Source organism: Lepisosteus platostomus, chromosome 5 (assembly GCF_059453375.1).
Source record: "Lepisosteus platostomus isolate fLepPlt1 chromosome 5, fLepPlt1.hap1, whole genome shotgun sequence".
Lineage (NCBI taxonomy): Eukaryota > Metazoa > Chordata > Actinopteri > Semionotiformes > Lepisosteidae > Lepisosteus > Lepisosteus platostomus.
Window position 1 is genome coordinate 41,319,933 of NC_142615.1, and position 7,767 is coordinate 41,327,699.

Genomic DNA, 7,767 nt, shown 5'->3' on the forward strand with positions numbered 1-7,767 from the left:
TTTATTATTGTTATAGAGAAACATGATCAGATTTTCCCTGGTTCAGAAAAAAAGATCTAAAGTGCTACACCTAACTTTCTTAATTCGATGTATTTAAAGCAGTGAACTACTGTAGGTGTAACATAACATTCAGAAATACAATCGAGAATAGTTTTGTGGTGTTTGTTTAGATGAAACGTTCCTAAAACGTATAACGTAACAAAATTAAAGACGATTAAAATCTGAAATCTTTCCACTTGTACTGTATGTTATCGGAAAGTTTCTGCTTTGTGTAAGGATGGTATCAAAAAGTAATCTTAAGTGGTGAGAAAGCTGTGCTCAATGTATTTAAGGGACTTAAAAGTAAAAGGAGATGCTTTATATTGCTTGACTAATTTTAAAAACTAAGTTATAAATGCAGATGCTCCCTCAGTGCCGCGCCGGGTGTAAATATCAAAATATACATTCGTACCGGGCAGAGGCCGAAGAGTGCCCGGCTGGGGTGCGCGGGGAAGAGCAGGACAGGAGTGAAAGTGGTCAGGGCGGGGTTTAGGAAGGCGTACAGTCTGGGCAGGTATAGATAACACTTTTCTAAAAGGTATTTGAAAATTAAAAACGATTACAATCTAATCCTTCCACGTTTGATCCCAAAATCACAAGAAAAATAAATCTAAACGCTGAAAGTTTATTAAGATACTTAGAAGACAAAGATACTGTATCAATTTATGTTGCATTAGTCTGATTATGATTAAAAAAACACATATAATTTAACACGCGCTTGCGATTTAAATCAAAACACAATTTAAATCAATATAAATGTTTATATTGTAACGCATACTGTCCAGCCTCCATTTCTCTATAAAAATTTACTCTATTACACACACACACAATAGAAGCAGGAAGCAGAAGCAGGGACCGTTGTCAGAAGGGAAGAGGATGACTATTCATTGTTATCAAAAATGACTTAGAATTGATCATGTTGTGATATTTTGAAATATAAAAGTCAATTGATTGTCCATAATATTGCTATTCTATTTTTTCGAAGAAATGTTTGTTAAAGGAAAAGTCCAGCACCAGCTGGATTTGAACACACAACCTGTGAGTTGGTAAGCGGGCACGTAGACCGGTGGGCTACAAGGGAAGTCACATGAAGAGGGAGGCCCTACACAGCCCTGTCGCAGTACACGAATATAATCATATCGTTATTAATTTCTTGAGATACGCGATTCCATATTATATTCCCTTTTAATCAAATTCTAAAAGTATGCTTGCTGACTCCGGTATCACGTTAGTTAAAGACTTCGATGCTTAAAATGTTTAGGGAGAAATGGAATACTGGTGTGTATTTTTTCTTTAAAGTACCGAGACCAGCCATATACTGTATGTTTATGTTCCAAAATTAATATAGTTTATGGCCTTCACACGCGTTGCAGTATGCTCCTATTCTTTTTATGCTCAGCTACTAAGATTTCCCTTCAGTGGTAAAATTAGATATGAATATTCAATACTTAAACGGGCACATACTGTATACAGTACAGTTTGCATACGGTAATATGTTTATGTTCCTAAATCAATCTCTTTTATGAGCATGTGAAAGGCATGGTGAATCGATTTTCAAAAATTACTGTACTTTGCATGATTGGAAACAAATGCGTGATTGCGAAATGCTGTGGTGTTACTTTTACAAAGACGGTCAATGAAAAAAAGAATGTGGACCAGGGCAATACTTTGTTTACAGCTTGTCCAAGGTCATTCATTATTAATACTATTAGTAATATCTTCGTTACAGACTTTGATGGCGACAGCTCAAACATGAGAGGTTGAGCTTTATTAGCTCCACCTTGCGGAAATTCCCGATACTATTATTTTACTTGCGGTATTATAAGAGAATTTACGGTAACTAGCGGTAGAGTGCGTAAAGCGCACCGCAAAATAATGCAGCTCGTTTTGAATGGCTGCATCTGTATGCTACAAGTACTTGAATCTCCCTAAACACAACTCATTGAAATATCATTACTTATTTTGCTTTGTCTAGTTTCAGTGTGACAGGTGTGAAAACTGGTTGTAAGAATTGTGCCTCTCAACAGAAGAATTTGAAAGGCCAAGAATGAAGACACCTGGTTATGTACATTTCACAATGCCTGTAGTGCTGAATAGTTTAGGTATGTATACTATCACCATGGAATGTTTTGTGAGCAAGAAACGTAGTGCTACAGCAGATTTGAAAAATACAAAAATGGATTTTGGAAGTGTTTCAATATAATGCGTTTGAAAGTTAATCTTCACACTCTGTATTTTTCAGTGTATTCTACTACTGTAATCAAGCAATTAAAAATGAAACCCCTAACAGTTATTGATAATCAGTTTTTATTCCTTATTGCATGTTTGCACAACCATCATTAAGCTAGAAATATGACGCATCATGTATGTGTAATTTTTGTCCAATAATATTGAAACAAACGTGGGGGAAGATGTTAGGGATAATATTAAAGAATGATTTCACAACCAGAAATGTCTGGATTTTCAAAGCAAATAGCTGCAAAAAAAACTCCAAAAAGCACTCTGTAGCACAGAGACGGAGCACCAGAATATTGCATGTTACAGATATGAATTTAAAAACCTAATTCCAATACCATTTTATGTGAGATTTGAAAAATTCTACAGATGGTTTTCAGTTGAACATTAAACAGTTTAAACTATCCGGGTCCTTTATGTAGGCCTCTCAGCTGGAGGATTTGCATAAGACTGTGCTTCATTTAAAACATTTTCAAAACCTAACTACCTAAAAACAAATTAAGACAGCATTTTCCTGCATTCCTCTTCACAATACTATACTGACTGAACCAGGTTCAAAACAGAACAAGGAGAAGCTCTTCAGCCAAAGAGCTGTGGGGATATGGAACAAACTATCCAGACATGTTGTTGAAGCCAATACCCTGGTTTCTTTCAAGAGGAACCTCTTATGTTTTTGCATTCTAGGCACCACTAATAAGTGAACACCCACCCTACACTGCAGAGCATTGTATATGTGCAATGTTTCTTATCCCTTTCTACAGAATAACTCTCCTCTGAAACACAGGTAACTACTGGTTTCAATATGCCTAACATGGAGAGTACTGTCCTTTCCATAATCATTGACTTAAAGAACTGATGGAGTCACAGATCTTTCCTAAAAATACAAATCACATACAACACTAGAGTTAAACAGTGAATATAATTTCAAAACTTGGTCAATTGTTTCTGCAATTTAGTCAGAAATCACAGGTCATGTACTGCTATCCCCAAAGTTAGCAAGCAAAAGATCTTCGATACGGACATCTTGCACCCAGATCTGAACTGGAAAGGGAGGTCGATTCCATTTGGTCAGAGCTTGTTCAGATAATTTTGTTTCCAGGTTATTGATGCGGAACTCACAATACAAGTAGAGCAGCACAACAGGAAAGTGCCAAAAAAAAAGACTTTTCACAGACCAATCTGGGATGGTAACCAATGTTGAACGGAAAAAAAAAATTGTCAACTTGTTTAATAAGTCTTGGGATTTTGGATATGAAGTTTTACTTTATAGATCGATATGAGCCATTCAGAGAAGGAAAAAAAAACTCAATCATCTTCTACAGAAAAAGCCCAATAACACCCCTACCAGCTCAACCAATCCCAACCTTGTCATTACTATACCCTCTGACCTTTTCCTTTCACAGGATGAGCGATCTCTTCTTAGCAAAGGCCTCAGTTTTGTTCCAGTCCCCAAGAAGCTGGACACCCAGCAAACCCAAGTTGACCTCAACCGTTTTTACCATGGGATTCAGCTCAAAGCTCATTTTGCTGACGGCTCCTCCTCTCCGGTAGAGGACAATAACCCAGTCACTGATGCCATTAACAATATCAATCCTAAACAGAGCTCTTGGACTCCAACTGGCCTCTCTGTCTCTCTACCACTCCTGCCTCCTCCCCTCTCCCAGCTTTTGTTCTTCTTTGCTAGAGTTGACAACGCATGCTACTTGTATGGTCACCCTCCATTCTGTCGGCCACAAACCAAACATGTCAAACAGACAGGATACCTTCCAACAAGGAACCAGGATCATCTACAAAATGATCCAAACAATATACCATTTACAAAACAGCGTTTTTTTGGACGGGAGAACAGAGAACCCACCAGCCTGTGACGGAAGTCAGAGGAACTCAAGCACCTCATAAAACCTCTCAAGCCAGCCAAACTCACATATTTGAAGCTGGTAAGCAATGCCAAAAATTGGCTTCACACCACACTGCAGATCCTCGAAGAGCACTACGAGGAAAATCTGTAATGACAACTAGAGGATCTTGAGCTTCCCCGCTGGGAGAAAGCTTTCACGCTTGCTTCCAACTGATCAAAGAAACATCATGGGAGGAAATTACAGAAGGACACCTTTGGACCTTACCCAAGCTATCAGTACTGGGTTAGGGAAGGACACTCAGGCAGACCAATTATCACAGTAGTTCTTAAAGTCTACAATGGCTTCTACTGGAAAGACTGCAACCAAGACCAAGTAAGAGTTAAGTTGTTTTATAAAGTCATTATTTTAGATCAAGGTATAATTCTGATAACAAAAATACAATAAACAATACAGTGAAGCTATTGGAGAGAAAATTAAGGCTCAGTTAAGAAACTGGAACAGTCTTGACTTGTTTCTTTACACAAAAGTTATTTATTTTCAAAAGAGACCCATGAGGATTCCTCTGGTGTGCAAGACCTGACTGAAGACATTTGACCAGTTTCCTCTTCTCCTAAAGATGGTGTGTATGAAATGAGCCTCAGCAGAGGAGATCAGCGAGGTCTCACTCCATGCCAGGAAGGACTTGTTGAATCACCTGAGGAATGGGCAAGTTGGGGATTAATTAATAATAATTGCTTACACTTATATAGCACTTTTCTGGACACTCCACTCAAAGCGCTTTACAGGTAATGGGGACTCCCCTCCACCACCAATGTGCAGCATCCACCTGGATGATGCGACGGCAGCCATAGTGCGCCAGAACGCTCACCACACATCAGCTATCAGTGGGGAGGAGAGCAGAGCCAATTCATAGATGGGGATTATTAGGAGACCATGATTGGTAAGGGCCAATTGGAAATTTGGCCAGGACGCCGGGGTTACACCAATACTCTTTTCGAGAAACACCCTGGGATTCTTAATGACCACAGAGAGTCAGGACCTCGGTTTTACGTCTCATCCGAAGGACGGGGATTGCAAGAGCATAGAGCTCATGTCTGGTGAGGATGTGAGACTGGCAGAGTCAGGGCTGTTTTATGGGCTGTTTTATGTGGAATCCTGAAGACAAATCATCAAGGTGAGATATTTATAATTTATAAGGGTTCTTCTGTTTCTTTTTTAAATTTACCATTATGTAAAGGTATGTTAAAATAATAAACCCGTGTTCCAGATGCCCTGAGTAAGAGGCTGCTGTCCAGCATACTTCTAATCTAGTTTGTCTTACAGGTATATAATGTTTAAATGTGTATCTTATATTCCTACTGGCCCCCAGTAGTTAAAAGTCATCAGCAGGCTCTCAGGAAGACAGTGGCCCAGGCTGGACTGGATAGATAGCACTTCCTGGATGCTCCTCTCCTGGCTGCGTTTAAATAGGACCTTACTAAGGATCTGCGAGTGGCAGATTGCTCTCAGGAGGTATTTGTTTTTTAAAGGCATTTACAATTGATCAGTGGTATTTCCATAGCACATGTTTTTACCCTTTAGCTTAAAATTCACCCATGTGAAATGTCAGCCATAAACATTATGACTCTTTATGGATCGATCTGAATAATCCTTAAACTTTGTAAAGGGCATAACCAAAACACAATTATTGTAACCAAATGAAGACCACTGGACTGTCTCACCAAACCATTGCTAATTATATCAAGAACATAAACCATTTTCCGTGCTACATCCTGGATGCAATCAATGTAAAAGTAGATGATCCCAGCTTGGCTAACCTCATCATCAACTTCAAAAGTATCCTAAAGGATATTCAGAAGAAAAACAGTAAGAATGTCGCCAAGAGATTACCAGAATACAAAAAAAGATGTTGATAGCATTACTTTCTCCCACAGATATAAGCAGATGCAGAGTCCAGAACCAGAGTTTTTATTTTCTTGCTATTACAGGTTGAGGAATGGATGCAAAGAAAGTGTTGTTTCAACAAGTGGGCAAAAAAATGGTAATAACTGCTGTTAACCAGCACAATACCTCATCACAGCAGCTGACTTCCTTTGCATTGAGTGAAGAGGAACATTAATATACGCCTCCACCTGATTCAGGGTTGTAGTGGAACTGGAACCATCCTGGAAAGCAGTGGGCGCAAAGTACAGTATCCCCCATAATGTGACACCAGTCCATCACAGAACTTGCAACCTCACACCACGGCCAATGTCCATAAAAGCCAATTAAAATCCATGTTAATACAGAACAAAAGACCTCCACCTGCATAGTTCCCCATCATGTACAGTATTTAAGAAAATCTGGAATGCACCTTAATTGCATTTTATTTGTGTTTTATCAGATGTTTCACCTTTACTTCACTAAACTACGCTGTAATGCCCAAGTCAGCAGCTGTGAAAGGAGACAGAAGTTTTTCAGTTAATCTGCGGGAGAGACAATTCACAGTCCTTCCAATGATTTGAGAAGACTGCATGAAAAGTAAGCATAATAATATTACTTTAATTTCTCTGGGCTGGAAACATTCACACATGCTTGCTTGTTTGTTTTGTAGATGCCACCTGCCATTCATTACGAGCCAGAAGGGCAATTGAGATGGCAGCAAAAAATGTAACCGATGCACAGAAGAGCATTTGTGGCGGATTACTTAGCCCATTCCAATGTGCCTGCAGAGAAACATTATAGAATACTGACTCATGCCAACATCTGTTCAGCAATCAAATTAATTGAAGGCTTTGCAGGAGAAGGAGTTAAGTAAGCATCATCGCAATCTTAAAATAAGTATCTCACAAAACAACGATTATTCTTTTTTTTTTTTGAATGTCAGGTCAAGCAATCAATCATCAGACTCTGGACAAGAATGCACACCTGCTGTGGAGTAAGTTTGAATACAGTAAACCTCTTCAGTTATTTTTTGACATTGTGTTACAAAGACCTGTGATATTTTATTTAAAATTTTTATAACATTGGATCAAGGCCAAGGTCCACTACAGCAGCTGCATTATTCACACATCCGAAGACAGATGATGCTATAGGCTTCCAGCAGCTGATACAGGCATTTCCAGCATCATTAGACAGGCAGCTTCCCAAAAAGAAGGAAGCATCTAAGACTGACTTGAAGTCACAGGCAACACTGTTATGACAGGTCGAGATCAGAACAGAGGACGTGAGACTGCAGACCATTAATGGTCAGTTTACAAATCAATTATTTTCAACAACAAACACTAAGTTTGGAATATATTCTGAGGATTTATATTGTGGTTTTCCTTCCAGACCATCATATTATCAGGTTACCAAAGAAGGCCAGGTAACCCGCTATGTTCAAAAGATAGGCTGGTCAGCCAATGCATCAACAGTGTCTGAAGTGCTTGAGAAGTGGAAGCCCAACACAGGACTGCCACCAAATGACAAGCAAATTACAAAGATGGTAAAGCGTCAAACCAAGAGAGGCCTGTGCATCACTGACAATCCTGTGAAGGGGAAGAAGGTTGTGACTTCCAGGCGTTTCCAGAAGGGAGAGGTGGTGTGTGATTAGCATGACGAGGTCACAAAGACAACTGCTGAAGCCCTAATGGCAAAGATGGCAGAAGGAGAG